Source organism: Rhipicephalus microplus, unplaced genomic scaffold, assembly GCF_043290135.1.
Source record: "Rhipicephalus microplus isolate Deutch F79 unplaced genomic scaffold, USDA_Rmic scaffold_284, whole genome shotgun sequence".
NCBI classification, from domain to species: Eukaryota; Metazoa; Arthropoda; class Arachnida; order Ixodida; family Ixodidae; genus Rhipicephalus; species Rhipicephalus microplus.
In genome coordinates, this window is record NW_027464855.1 from 127,501 (window position 1) to 140,000 (window position 12,500).

Below are 12,500 nucleotides of genomic sequence, written 5' to 3' on the forward strand. Positions count from 1 at the left end.
CACTCGATCGCCATGTCTGTTTGCCACAGTTTTCCCGGTGGTGCCGCACCCGGGCTCGCCCCGGCTGACGCAATTTTCGCGCCGCCCCGGCTGACGCGGTTTCGTGCCGCCCCGGCAGACGCGGTTTTCGCGCCGCCCCGGCTGACGCGGTTTCGTGCCGCCCCGGCAGACGCAGTTCGGACTTAGCACTTTTCGGCTGTGCCTGGCTGGCGGCCCACTCACTCGATCGCCATGTCTGTTTGCCACAGTTTTCCCGGTGGTGCCGCACCCGGGCTCGCCCCGGCTGACGCAGTTTTCGCGCCGCCCCGGCTGACGCGGTTTCGTGCCGCCCCGGCAGACGCGGTTTTCGCGCCGCCCCGGCTGACGCGGTTTCGTGCCGCCCCGGCAGACGCAGTTCGGACTTAGCACTTTTCGGCTGTGCCTGGCTGGCGGCCCACTCACTCAATCGCCATGTCTGTTTGCCACAGTTTTCCCGGTGGTGCCGCACCCGGGCTCGCCCCGGCTGACGCAGTTTTCGCGCCGCCCCGGCTGACGCGGTTTCGTGCCGCCCCGGCAGACGCGGTTTTCGCGCCGCCCCGGCTGACGCGGTTTCGTGCCGCCCCGGCAGACGCAGTTCGGACTTAGCACTTTTCGGCTGTGCCTGGCTGGCGGCCCACTCACTCGATCGCCATGTCTGTTTGCCACAGTTTTCCCGGTGGTGCCGCACCCGGGCTCGCCCCGGCAGACGCGTTTTTTTTTTCTTTCGCCCCGGCTGACGCAGTTTTCGCGCCGCCCCGGCTGACGCGGTTTCGTGCCGCCCCGGCAGACGCGGTTTTTTGCGCCGCCCCGGCTGACGCGGTTTTTGCCGCCCCGGCTGACGCAGTTCGGACTTAGCACTTTTCGGCTGTGCCTGGCTGGCGGCCCACTCACTCGATCGCCATGTCTGTTTGCCACAGTTTTCCCGGTGGTGCCGCACCCGGGCTCGCCCCGGCTGACGCAGTTTTCGCGCCGCCCCGGCTGACGCGGTTTCGTGCCGCCCCGGCAGACGCGGTTTTCGCGCCGCCCCGGCTGACGCGGTTTCGTGCCGCCCCGGCAGACGCAGTTCGGACTTAGCACTTTTCGGCTGTGCCTGGCTGGCGGCCCACTCACTCGATCGCCATGTCTGTTTGCCACAGTTTTCCCGGTGGTGCCGCACCCGGGCTCGCCCCGGCTGACGCAGTTTTCGCGCCGCCCCGGCTGACGCGGTTTCGTGCCGCCCCGGCAGACGCGGTTTTCGCGCCGCCCCGGCTGACGCGGTTTCGTGCCGCCCCGGCAGACGCAGTTCGGACTTAGCACTTTTCGGCTGTGCCTGGCTGGCGGCCCACTCACTCGATCGCCATGTCTGTTTGCCACAGTTTTCCCGGTGGTGCCGCACCCGGGCTCGCCCCGGCAGACGCGTTTTTTTTTTCTTTCGCCCCGGCTGACGCAGTTTTCGCGCCGCCCCGGCTGACGCGGTTTCGTGCCGCCCCGGCAGACGCGGTTTTTTTGCGCCGCCCCGGCTGACGCGGTTTTTGCCGCCCCGGCTGACGCAGTTCGGACTTGGCACTTTTTGGCTGAGCCTGGCTGGTGGCCCACTCACTTGATCGCCATGTCTGTTAGCCACAGTTTTCCCGGTGGTGCCGCACCCGGGCTCGCCCCGGCTGACGCAGTTTTCGCGCCGCCCCGGCAGACGCGGTTTTCGCGCCGCCCCGGCTGACGCGGTTTTTGCCGCCCCGGCTGACGCAGTTCGGACTTGGCACTTTTTGGGCTGAGCCTGGCTGGCGGCCCACTCACTCGATCGCCATGTCTGTTTGCCACAGTCTTCCCGGTGGTGCCGCACCCGGGCTCGCCCCGGCAGACGCGTTTTTTTTTCTTTCGCCCCGGCAGACGTGGTTCCCCCCCCCCCCTTTTCGCTCGCCCCGGCTGACGAGGTTTTCGCGCCGCCCCGGCTGACGCAGTTTTCGCGCCGCCCCGGCTGACGCGGTTTCGTGCCGCCCCGGCTGACGCGGTTTTCGCGCCGCCCCGGCTGACGCGGTTTTTGCGTCGCCCCGGCTGACACGGTTCGGACTTTGCACTTTTCGGCTGTGCCTGGCTGGCGGCCCACTCACTCGATCGCCATGTCTGTTTGCCACAGTTTTCCCGGTGGTGCCGCACCCGGGCTCGCCCCGGCTGACGCAGTTTTCGCGCCGCCCCGGCTGACGCGGTTTCGTGCCGCCCCGGCAGACGCGGTTTTCGCGCCGCCCCGGCTGACGCGGTTTCGTGCCGCCCCGGCAGACGCAGTTCGGACTTAGCACTTTTCGGCTGTGCCTGGCTGGCGGCCCACTCACTCGATCGCCATGTCTGTTTGCCACAGTTTTCCCGGTGGTGCCGCACCCGGGCTCGCCCCGGCTGACGCAGTTTTCGCGCCGCCCCGGCTGACGCGGTTTCGTGCCGCCCCGGCAGACGCGGTTTTCGCGCCGCCCCGGCTGACGCGGTTTCGTGCCGCCCCGGCAGACGCAGTTCGGACTTAGCACTTTTCGGCTGTGCCTGGCTGGCGGCCCACTCACTCGATCGCCATGTCTGTTTGCCACAGTTTTCCCGGTGGTGCCGCACCCGGGCTCGCCCCGGCAGACGCGTTTTTTTTTTTCTTTCGCCCCGGCTGACGCAGTTTTCGCGCCGCCCCGGCTGACGCGGTTTCGTGCCGCCCCGGCAGACGCGGTTTTTTGCGCCGCCCCGGCTGACGCGGTTTTTGCCGCCCCGGCTGACGCAGTTCGGACTTAGCACTTTTCGGCTGTGCCTGGCTGGCGGCCCACTCACTCGATCGCCATGTCTGTTTGCCACAGTTTTCCCGGTGGTGCCGCACCCGGGCTCGCCCCGGCTGACGCAGTTTTCGCGCCGCCCCGGCTGACGCGGTTTCGTGCCGCCCCGGCAGACGCGGTTTTCGCGCCGCCCCGGCTGACGCGGTTTCGTGCCGCCCCGGCAGACGCAGTTCGGACTTAGCACTTTTCGGCTGTGCCTGGCTGGCGGCCCACTCACTCGATCGCCATGTCTGTTTGCCACAGTTTTCCCGGTGGTGCCGCACCCGGGCTCGCCCCGGCTGACGCAGTTTTCGCGCCGCCCCGGCTGACGCGGTTTCGTGCCGCCCCGGCAGACGCGGTTTTCGCGCCGCCCCGGCTGACGCGGTTTCGTGCCGCCCCGGCAGACGCAGTTCGGACTTAGCACTTTTCGGCTGTGCCTGGCTGGCGGCCCACTCACTCGATCGCCATGTCTGTTTGCCACAGTTTTCCCGGTGGTGCCGCACCCGGGCTCGCCCCGGCAGACGCGTTTTTTTTTTCTTTCGCCCCGGCTGACGCAGTTTTCGCGCCGCCCCGGCTGACGCGGTTTCGTGCCGCCCCGGCAGACGCGGTTTTTTTGCGCCGCCCCGGCTGACGCGGTTTTTGCCGCCCCGGCTGACGCAGTTCGGACTTGGCACTTTTTGGCTGAGCCTGGCTGGTGGCCCACTCACTCGATCGCCATGTCTGTTAGCCACAGTTTTCCCGGTGGTGCCGCACCCGGGCTCGCCCCGGCTGACGCAGTTTTCGCGCCGCCCCGGCAGACGCGGTTTTCGCGCCGCCCCGGCTGACGCGGTTTTTGCCGCCCCGGCTGACGCAGTTCGGACTTGGCACTTTTTGGGCTGAGCCTGGCTGGCGGCCCACTCACTCGATCGCCATGTCTGTTTGCCACAGTCTTCCCGGTGGTGCCGCACCCGGGCTCGCCCCGGCAGACGCGTTTTTTTTTTCTTTCGCCCCGGCAGACGTGGTTCCCCCCCCCCCCCCCCTTTTCGCTCGCCCCGGCTGACGAGGTTTTCGCGCCGCCCCGGCTGACGCAGTTTTCGCGCCGCCCCGGCTGACGCGGTTTCGTGCCGCCCCGGCTGACGCGGTTTTCGCGCCGCCCCGGCTGACGCGGTTTTTGCGTCGCCCCGGCTGACACGGTTCGGACTTTGCACTTTTCGGCTGTGCCTGGCTGGCGGCCCACTCACTCGATCGCCATGTCTGTTTGCCACAGTTTTCCCGGTGGTGCCGCACCCGGGCTTGCCCCGGCAGACGCGTTTTTTTTTTTCTTTTCGCCCCGGCTGACGCAGTTTTCGCCCCGCCCCGGCTGACGCGGTTTCGTGCCGCCCCGGCAGACGCGGTTTTTTGCGCCGCCCCGGCTGACGCGGTTTTTGCCGCCCCGGCTGACGCAGTTCGGACTTTGCACTTTTTGGCTGAGCCTGGCTGGCGGCCCACTCACTCGATCGCCATGTCTGTTTGCCACAGTTTTCCCGGTGGTGCCGCACCCGGGCTCGCCCCGGCAGACGCGTTTTTTTTTTTCCTTCGCCCCGGCAGACGTGGTTCCCCCCCCCCCCTCCGTCTTTCTTTTTGTTTTTTTTTTTCGCCGCGGCTGAAGTGGATTTTTCGGTGCCTCGACGCCCCGGTAGTCGCGGTTTTTCCGTTTCCGCACGGCCCCGGCTGACGCTGCTCGGTCACAGTCGCCTTTTGTGAGGATTGCAGACTTCTTGAGCGCGGGTGTTTTTTTTTGTTGTTGTTGTTGTTTTATTACGCATTCGCTCCAGCAGACGCTGTTTAGACTTTTTGTTTCCTCTTTTATCCTGCGACGAGGTGACGAGGTTTATTCGGTGCCCCGCCGCCCCGGCTGAAGTGATTTTTCCTGTCCCGTGCCGCCCCGGCTGACGCGGTTGGGACTTCGCGTTTGTTCGGCCGCCACGGGTTTTGGCGCACTCGCTCGGTTGCTTGTTGTTGCCACTTGTTGCGAACCCAGGTTTCTTGAGCGAGCGCGGGCGTTTTTTCTTCCTTTCTTTCTTTGTTCTATGTGTTAGCGAATCGGCCTTTAATATCACACGAGGACTCACAACCAACAATTTTCAGTTTGAAGTGTAAAAAATCTGCAGGTGTTGACGTAACTGACTTGCCCCGTACCCTTGAGTACATCCATGAAGTTCTCGTAGTACTACTAAATCGCATTATTCCAAGTGGAGAAATTCCCATAAACTTGCAAACCTCTACACGAAAATCGGTGCGCGTGATAAAGTTGAAAATTATCGTCCGATATCAAATGTGCCTTCTATAACACAAATTCTAGGAAAAAAAAAAAAAAACACTTGTTCGCCGTTTTCTGCGCCGTGACTGGCAGCACTCCGGCGAAGCGAAACGGGGTCGATTCGAGCACGATATCGGCGTCTTTCGACGTGCTCGCCGGCGACCGTCGCACGAGTACGTCGCACGAGCGCGTCTGCCGGGGCGCCGTTTGCGAAGCCGACGCAAAAGTGGGAACCGCCGCTCGGATGATCGCCGCTTTCGGCAGAGTGAGTGTTGGCACTCCGGGGAAGCGAAACAGCGTGAATGCGCCCACGAAATCGGCGTATTTTGAAGTGCCCGCCGGCGACCGTCGCACGAGTACGGTAAACCGCGTCAGCCGGGGCGTAGTTCGGGACGCCGACGAAAAAGTGGGAAGCGCAACTCGGATCTTCGCCGTTTTTGCAGGAGTGAGTGGCGGCCCTCCTGCGAGACCAAGAAGCATCGATTCGTGCACGAATTCGGCGCCTTTCGACGTGATCGCCGGCGACCGTCGCTCGAGTAGGGCAAACCGCGTCTGCCGGGGCGGGCTTCGGGACGCCGATGCGAAAGTGGGAAACGCTGCTCGGATGTTCGCCGTTTTTGGCCGAGTGAGTGCTGGCACTCGGGCGAAGCCAAACGGGGCCGATTACGGCACGATATCGGCGTCTTTCGACGTGCCCGGCGGCGACCGTCGCACGAGTACGGTAAACCGCGTCAGCCCGGGCGGAGTTCGGGACGCCGATGCGAAAGTGGAGAACGCCGCTCGGATCTTCGCCGTTTTTGGAGGAGTGAGTGGCGGCACTCCGGAGAAGCCAAGGAGCGCCAATTAGCGCACGATATCGGCGTCTTTCGACGCGCTCGCCGGCGACCGTCGAACGAGTAGGGCAAACCGCGTCTGCCGGGGCGGGGTTTACGACGCCGACGCAAAAGTGGGAACCGCCGCTCGGATGTTGGCCGTTTTTGGCAGAGTGAGTGCTGGCACACCGGCGACGCGAAAGAGCGCGAAAGCGCCCACGAAAGTGGCGTATTTGGACGTGCTTGACGGCGACCGCTGCAGGAGTACGAAAAACCACGTCAGCCGGGGCGAGCGACCCACGGCGGTCTGGGTGCTTATCGCTGCTATTATAGGGGCACCCCGGCAGACGCAGAAAAAAAAAATTTTTTTTCGACCTTCTTTTTTGCTGGTCGAGCTCGGGTAACCCAGGTCGCAATGGGAGCCGCGCACGAAAGCGGCGTCGCGAGACGCGTTCGCGGTCGCTAGTCGCACGAGCTCGGCAACCGCGTCAGCCGGCGCGGAGTTCGGGATGCCGACGGCTAAGTGGGTACCGCTGCTCGGATGTTCGCCGTTTTTGGCCGAGTGAGTGCTGGCACTCCGGCGAAGCGAAACGGGGCCGATTCGGGCACGATATCGGCGTATTTCGACGTGCTCGCCGGCGACCGTCGCACGAGTACGGCAAAGCGCGTCTGCCGGGGCGAGGTTTGCGATGCCGACGAAAAAGTGGGAAGCGCCGCTCGGATCTTCGCCGTTTTTGCAGGAGTGAGTGGCGGCCCTCCTGCGAGACCAAGAAGCATCGACTCGCGCACGATATCGGTGTCTTTCGACGTGCCCGCCGGCCACCGCCGCACGAGTACGGCAAACCGCGTATGCCGGGGCGGGGTTGGCGACGCCGACGCAAAAGTGGGAACCGCCACTAGGATGTTCGCCGTTTTTGGCAGAGTGAGTGCTGGCACACCGGCGACGCGAAAGAGCGGAAAGCGCCCACGAAAGTGGCGTATTTGGACGTGCTTGACGGCGACCGCTGCAGGAGTACGAAAAACCACGTCAGCCGGGGCGAGCGACCCACGGCGGTCTGGGTGCTTATCGCTGCTATTATAGGGGCACCCCGGCAGACGCAGAAAAAAAAAATTTTTTTTCGACCTTCTTTTTTGCTGGTCGAGCTCGGGTAACCCAGGTCGCAATGGGAGCCGCGCACGAAAGCGGCGTCGCGAGACGCGTTCGCGGTCGCTAGTCGCACGAGCTCGGCAACCGCGTCAGCCGGCGCGGAGTTCGGGATGCCGACGGCTAAGTGGGTACCGCTGCTCGGATGTTCGCCGTTTTTGGCCGAGTGAGTGCTGGCACTCCGGCGAAGCGAAACGGGGCCGATTCGGGCACGATATCGGCGTATTTCGACGTGCTCGCCGGCGACCGTCGCACGAGTACGGCAAAGCGCGTCTGCCGGGGCGAGGTTTGCGATGCCGACGAAAAAGTGGGAAGCGCCGCTCGGATCTTCGCCGTTTTTGCAGGAGTGAGTGGCGGCCCTCCTGCGAGACCAAGAAGCATCGACTCGCGCACGATATCGGTGTCTTTCGACGTGCCCGCCGGCCACCGCCGCACGAGTACGGCAAACCGCGTATGCCGGGGCGGGGTTGGCGACGCCGACGCAAAAGTGGGAACCGCCACTAGGATGTTCGCCGTTTTTGGCAGAGTGAGTGCTGGCACTCCGGCGAAGCGAAAGAGCGCGAATGCGCCCACGAAAGTGGCGTGTTTGGACGTGCTTGACGACGACCACCGCAGGAAAACGAAAAACCACGTCAGCCGGGGCGAGCGACCCATGGCGGTCTGGGTGCTTATCGCTGCTATTATAGGGGCACCCCGGCAGACGCAAAAAAAAAAAAAATTTTTTTTCGACATTCTTTCTTGCTCGTCGACCTCGGGTGACCCAGGTCGCAGTGGGAGCCGCGCACGAAAGCGGCGTCGCGAGACGGCTTCGCGGTCGCTAGTCGCACGAGCTCGGCAACCGCGTCTGCCGGGGCGGAGTTCGGGACGCCGACGGCTAAGTGGGAACCGCCGCTCGGATGTTCGCCGTTTGTGGCCGAGTGAGTGCTGGCACTCCGGCGAAGCCAAACGGGGCCGATTCCGGCACGATATCGGCGTCTTTCTACGTGCTCGCCGGCGACCGTCGCACGAGTACGGCAAAGTGCGTCTGCCGGGGCGGGGTTTGCGACGCGTACGCAATAGTGAGAACCGTCGCTCGGATGTTCGTCGTCTTTCGCCGAGCCAGTGCTGGCACTCCGGCGAAGCCGAACGGAGCCGATTCGGGCACGATATCGGCGTCTTTCCACGTGCTCGCCGGCGACCGTCGCACGAGTACGGTAAACCGCGTCAGCCGGGGCGGAGTTCGGGACGCCGATGCGAAAGTGGGAAGCGCCGCTCGGATCTTCGCCGTTTTTGGAGGAGTCAGTGGCGGCACTCCGGTGAAGCCAAGGTGCGCCAATTCGCGCACGATATCGGCGTCTTTCGACGTGCCCGCCGGCCACCGTCGCACGAGTACGGCAAACCTCGTCTGCCGGGGCGGGGTTTGCGACGCCGACGCAAAAGTGGGAACCGCCGCTCGGATGTTCGCCGTTTTTGGCAGAGTGAGTGCTGGCACTCCGGCGAAGCGAAAGAGCGTGAATGCGCCCACGAAAGTAGCGTATTTGGACGTGCTTGACGGCGACCGCCGCAGGAGTACGAAAAACCACGTCAGCCGGGGCGAGCGACCCACGGCGGTCTGGGTGCTTATCGCTGCTATTATAGGGGCACCCCGGCAGACGCAGAAAGAAAAAAAAAAAAAATGGGGACATGGCGTGCGTCACCGTGCGGCTTCGCAGCGTTGCCGAAGTCGCCGAGCCCTTCGACTGAGCCGAACGGCGGACAGGGAACGTTGGTCGGCCGTTCTAACCTGTCGGTGCCACGCCGAGACGTCGTTAAGGAAAACCGCGTCGTGGGCCTCTACGACGCCGTCGAGTCGTTGTACGTTTGGTGTCCAGCGTGTCGGCGGCGAGTAGCGGACACGTCGTTCACGACTTCGGTCTTTCGCAGTCGACGCGAACTTGCGGAGAGTCGTGGTGCCTCACGTTTTCGGCAGAAACCGCGGCGGAATTTTCCCGTGCGTGCGCGCACGACCTCGGTGCTGTGCCGTCAGCGTAGTGTTGCACAAACTCGTGGCCTACCCAAGGTGCGGTACGTTTGCGGCCGTATCCTCGGTGGGAATTTCGTGAGTAGGGTCGCAAATTCTACGACCTCGGCGGGTTTGAGAGCGACGTAGACTTGTGGCACGCTCAACGTGCCACACGTTTCGGGGCACACCCGCGGTGAAATTTTCTCGAGTACGCTCGTATTAGTGCCCAAGGAGGTCTGGGTACTTATCGCTGCTATTATGTGGGGGTTCTCGTGAGCGGCGTACGCGAAAGCGACCGGGTGTCTGATATGCGGCGGGCTTCGGCCTCGTCAAGCGTGTCCTCGGGTCTGCTCCAGGGGAATCCACGGCAGTCGTCTGCAGCCTCATCCGCTTGATGCGTTAGGGGCTGGTTGTCGGACGGTGCCGTTTTACCACGATATCGAGGTGTGTTCCGTGTCGTCCTCGGGCGATTCAGATGCGAAAGCGCCGAAGACGCGGGCGTGACCCGTCGTCTGGCGGCTTTGCAGTCTCGGCTCCGTTGCTAGTTCCGGCCGGTCCACCGACAGTGCAGCGGGCTTGGGCAACCCGCACGGCGCGACCGAGTCGATGCAACGAAAAAGAGCGAGCATGAACGTGCTTCTTGCCGCACGGCTCCCACTCGTCTTTCGGGAAGGTTGTGCCGTAGCGAGCTCGAACGCCGTCATCTCGGAGTGCAAAATAAGCGTGTTGGGGCGCCTGAAGGTGGCCTCCGCCGCACACAGACTGCGTCCGGCCCGCCGAAGGCGAGGACGGACGCGCAGTCGAACGATTACCTGGTTGATCCTGCCAGTAATCATATGCTTGTCTCAAAGATTAAGCCATGCATGTCTAAGTACATGCCGAAATAAGGCGAAACCGCGAATGGCTCATTAAATCAGTTATGGTTCCTTAGATCGTTTCTTCCTACTTGGATAACTGTGGCAATTCTAGAGCTAATACATGCAGTGAGCCTGGAGCCCTTTGGGTAACGGGTGCTTTTATTAGACCAAGATCGATCGGGTTTCGGCCCGTATTGTGTGGTGACTCTGGATAACTTTGTGCTGATCGCATGGCCACGAGCCGGCGACGTTTTCTTTCAAGTGTCTGCCTTATCAACTTTCGATGGTAGGTTACTTGCTTACCATGGTTGTTACGGGTAACGGAGAATCAGGGTTCGATTCCGGAGAGGGAGCCTGAGAAACGGCTACCACATCCAAGGAAGGCAGCAGGCGCGCAAATTACCCACTCCCGGCACGGGGAGGTAGTGACGAAAAATAACAATACGGGACTCTTTTGAGGCCCCGTAATTGAAATGAGTACACTCTAAATCCTTTAACGAGGATCAATTGGAGGGCAAGTCTGGTGCCAGCAGCCGCGGTAATTCCAGCTCCAATAGCGTATACTAAAGCTGCTGCGGTTAAAAAGCTCGTAGTTGGATCTCAGTTCCAGACGAGTAGTGCATCTACCCGATGCGACGGCTCGGACTGAACATCATGCCGGTTCTTTCTTGGTGCACTTCATTGTGTGCCTCGAGATGGCCGGTGCTTTTACTTTGAAAAAATTAGAGTGCTCAACGCAGGCGAGTCGCCTGAATAAACTTGCATGGAATAATAGAACAAGACCTCGTTTCTGTTCTGTTGGTTTTTGGAATACGAGGTAATGATTAAGAGGGACGGACGGGGGCATTCGTATTGCGGCGCTAGAGGTGAAATTCTTGGACCGTCGCAAGACGAACTACTGCGAAAGCATTTGCCAAGAATGTTTTCATTGATCAAGAACGAAAGTCAGAGGTTCGAAGGCGATCAGATACCGCCCTAGTTCTGACCATAAACGATGCCAACCAGCGATCCGCCTGAGTTACTCAAATGACTCGGCGGGCAGCTTCCGGGAAACCAAAGTATTTGGGTTCCGGGGGAAGTATGGTTGCAAAGCTGAAACTTAAAGGAATTGACGGAAGGGCACCACCAGGAGTGGAGCCTGCGGCTTAATTTGACTCAACACGGGAAAACTTACCCGGCCCGGACACTGGGAGGATTGACAGATTGAGAGCTCTTTCTTGATTCGGTGGATGGTGGTGCATGGCCGTTCTTAGTTGGTGGAGCGATTTGTCTGGTTAATTCCGATAACGAACGAGACTCTAGCCTATTAAATAGGTGCGGGGTTCCCAGCACCTTACAACCTTCTTAGAGGGACAAGCGGCTCCTAGCCGCACGAAACAGAGCAATAACAGGTCTGTGATGCCCTTAGATGTCCGGGGCCGCACGCGCGCTACACTGAAGGAAGCAGCGTGTCTTTATCCCTGTCTGAAAAGACTGGGTAACCCGTGGAACTTCTTTCGTGATTGGGATAGGGGCTTGCAATTGTTCCCCTTGAACGAGGAATTCCCAGTAAGCGCGAGTCATAAGCTCGCGTTGATTACGTCCCTGCCCTTTGTACACACCGCCCGTCGCTACTACCGATTGAATGATTTAGTGAGGTCTTCGGACCGATGTCCGGCGCGGCCTTTCGGTTGCGCCGGTCTGTTGGAAAGATGACCAAACTTGATCATTTAGAGGAAGTAAAAGTCGTAACAAGGTTTCCGTAGGTGAACCTGCGGAAGGATCATTAACGGATTGTGAAGGGTGAGCGCCTCAGCTGCGTCTGCGCCCGACACTTTCTGCCGCTGACCCCGTTTGGACGCGGGGTCGGCTTTTCCCCACGGGGCTGCCTGAATGTGGAGCGGCACCCCGTGACAAATTGTTGCGCCCAGCGGACGCCAACACCGCGACCTTGGACGGTCGGCCAGGTGGCGGACGCGGGTACAAACGGCGCAACGCACTCATAGGTCGGCTTTCGACCCGCCACTGCACCGTGGCTCGAAGCGCTCGAAATGCGCGACCCGACCGCTGCGGGACCGCCTAGTACTGTAAACAGGAGCGGCGGAGCGCGAACGGCGAGTCGTGGTTACGTCGGTAGAAGGCGAGGCTGCGCGTTCCCGAAACGCCAGCCGAGTGCCCTCCCGACCGTTCGAGCGTGCAAGAACGAGACCCGACAATCGCGCGGCGACTGCCAAGTACGAGAGGAACGGCACAAGCGTCGGCGGTCGGTCAAGGAACTGGCGATGTGACGGGTCCGCTGTGCACCAGTGCATACCGTCCCGCCGTCCGCGGCAAGCGCCTCCGCGTCCTCGGGTGACGGAGGCTGCCGGTCGGTTCTTGCAGGCGAGGGATCTCGCTGGCACCGGTTCGCGTTGACGCGCGGCCGGTCATGGCACGGCGATGCGACGGCCGAGGTGCGCAGTACTCGATGGAGGAACCGCACGCTCCGATGACCGTCCCGCCCTCCGCGGCGTATGCGTACCGACCGTAATGGTTGCAGCAGCGCCGGCCGGCTTTTGAATTCGCCACACGAAACACGGTGCGAGATCGCGGTTAGGGGAGCGTCGACGTTGCCAGGCGTTTTGCTTGCTGCCGAGGGAAAGGCGGCACGGCCACGTCGCGCTCGTCGCGATTAG

At 62.2% G+C, this 12,500-nt stretch overlaps 1 non-coding gene across 1 annotated transcript; it reads left to right on the forward strand.

Annotated features, from left to right (window-relative positions):
- Positions 1 to 9,798: 9,798 nt before the first annotated feature.
- On the forward strand, positions 9,799 to 11,614 carry LOC142793141 (small subunit ribosomal RNA). Its single transcript, XR_012891466.1, has one exon. It is a non-coding gene; the product is annotated as a small subunit ribosomal RNA (ribosomal RNA).
- The last annotated feature ends 886 nt before the right edge of the window (positions 11,615 to 12,500 follow it).